Source organism: Dermacentor silvarum, chromosome 8, assembly GCF_013339745.2.
Source record: "Dermacentor silvarum isolate Dsil-2018 chromosome 8, BIME_Dsil_1.4, whole genome shotgun sequence".
Taxonomy (NCBI): Eukaryota; Metazoa; Arthropoda; class Arachnida; order Ixodida; family Ixodidae; genus Dermacentor; species Dermacentor silvarum.
Window position 1 is genome coordinate 73316707 of NC_051161.1, and position 2631 is coordinate 73319337.

The following is a 2631-nucleotide window of genomic DNA, read 5'->3' on the forward strand; positions in this document are numbered from 1 at the left end:
CTGACTCTAGAGAAAAAACTGGGCGAAAAAAGTGGGAACCCATAGGCGCCGCCATGTTGTTACAACTCATTTTTGTAACAATAAAAATATTCAAAATATTATGCAAAAGCAAGCACATACACGTATCACGTAGGCACGGACAACGTTTGAAGTTAATTCCGTGCATTTTCAGAAAGATTTTATGGCTATTTAGAAAATTTTGATGTAAAATTTATGGTGTCTGAAAGGCTGTGTTTGCAGCAGTTTGCAGGCGGCTTAACTAGATGGCGCTACCATACAAACGGTGGCGTATGCCTCCGCTCGGTTTAAAGGATTCAGCCTCATCCATCCATCCAGGGCAGGGATCGTCATTCGAGGGCAGGGAAGCCAGCAGCAAGAGCGATTGAGAGAAATGGCAGAAAAGCGGTGGGCAAGGAGAGTTTTCAGTTATTTGTACATGAGGAATGTTGATACAAAATGGAGGAAGCTGACCAGAAAACTGTCAATCAAATATTTGGACTGCAGGAGGGGACTGCAAACCAGGAAACAGCGGTTAAGAAAAAGGTTAAGGTTTGAGAGAGGTCTGTGGAAAACGGGGATGCAGACGAAATCAGCACTGGGAACATACCGAACTTTCAAGCAAGAAATTGCCAAAGAAAATGTCTACGATAATTCTAGGGGAAGCTCTTTGTTGTTTGAAGCCAGGGCGGGAGTATTGCGGCCTAAGATGTACCGAGTCAAGTACCAAGGTATGGACACGTTGTGCTGTGCGTGTGGAGAAGAAGAGGAAACAGCTGAACACCTCTCTGTAAATGGCTTAACTAGAGTGTACTAGAATAGGCTTAACCCTACAGTGCAAGGCAACGGGGCTAATTTTTTCAAAGCTTTGGGGTTTAGGGACAGTGAAGGCAAAATTTAAGCGGGTAGAAATAACCAAACAGAGGTTATCTGATTGGTGGATAAAATCAAGGCAGGGGTGAAATTTCACCCACCACAAAGTACAAAATAGGTTAATAGTCATGGCTAGGTGGCGTATGCCACCGGCCGATTTAAAGGGTTCAGCCTCATCCATCCATCCATCCAGGCGAAAAATAGGGCACTGTGGAATTACAATAGGTACGAAGTGGTGAGAGGGATTTGGAAAGGGGTGATGGTCCCTAGTTTGACTTTCGGCAATGCGGTCCTGTGCATGAGATCAGAGGTTCGAGCAAGGTTGGAAGTTAAGCAGCGAGGGGTAGGTAGACTGGCTCTGGGAGCACACGGAAATACACCAAATCAGGGGGTACAGGGTGACATGGGATGGACGTCATTCGAGGGCAGGGAAGCCAGCAGCAAGATAGAATTTGAGGAGCGATTGAGAGAAATGGCAGAAAAGCGGTGGGCAAGGAGAGTTTTCAGTTATTTGTACATGAGGAATGTTGATACAAAATGGAGGAAGCAGACCAGAAAACTGTCAATCAAATATTTGGACTGCAGGAGGGGTGCAAACCAGGAAACAGCGGTTAAGAAAAAGGTTAAGGAAGCAGAGAGGGGTCTGTGGAAAACAGGGATGCAGAGGAAATCAACACTGGGAACATCCCGAACTTTCAAGCAAGAAATTGCCAAAGAAAATATCTACGATAATTCTAGGGGAAGCTCTTTGTTGTTTGAAGCCAGGACGGGAGTATTGCGGACTAAGATGTACCGAGTCAAGTAGTGGAGAAGAAGAGGAAACGGCTGAAGCGCAAAGCAACAGGGCTGATTTTTTCAAAGCATTGGGGTTTAGGGACAATGAAGGCAAAATAGACTTTAAGCGGGTAGAAATAACCAAACAGAGGTTATCTGATTCTGATTGGTGAATAAAATCAAGGCAGGGGTGAAATTTAACCCACCACAAAGTACAAAATATGTTAATTGTCATGGCTAGGTGGCGTATGCCACCGCCCGGTTTAAAGGGTTCAGCCTCATCCATCCAGGCTCGGGACTATAGTGAGAAACTCTATGCTCGCTTTCCCATTCGTGCATGCTATGCCAGCTAGCATGCCAGCTAGGCGAAGTGGCCTATGAAGTGGCCTCCTCCATGATCGGCTGATGACTACTGCCGCTTCTCCTTCTGTTCCCTTCCTCACATCTTTATCTCCTACTTCCCCTTCCCCTGACGCTGCACCGTGCTCCAGAAGGCGTCATTTTCATTAATAAATCACTACTACTAAGTGGCGGCATCATCATATGTTGATGTGGCAATTAATGCATGTAGTAGCCTAAATTCTGCCTCCAATAAGTGCCGATCCTCGAAGAAAAAGCTCGTGATAGGGAAAATGGTAGCCTTCGGTCTTTGGCTCGCCCATGCTAATTGATGGCCCGACTCCGAACGGCGCGGTTGATTTGCGGCTCGCGATAGCAATGGCGAGCAGCCGTTACGATTAGCGATCTGAACCAGTTTCTGCCAGCGATCTGTTGAGTCCGTGGCTGGGGAAATGTTTTGTGACTGCGATGACTGGCCCCTGAATAAAAAAAAATAATAAAAAAATAAATAGCACTGCTGGGTGAAAGTAGCGAAGCAATGTAATATGGGTGTTCTGTGATGTAACGTGTTTGTAACGTCCAGCTGGACGGGCATTGTGACACGTGCAGTGCAACGTACTTACTACAGCGAGAAAAGGCATGAACCTC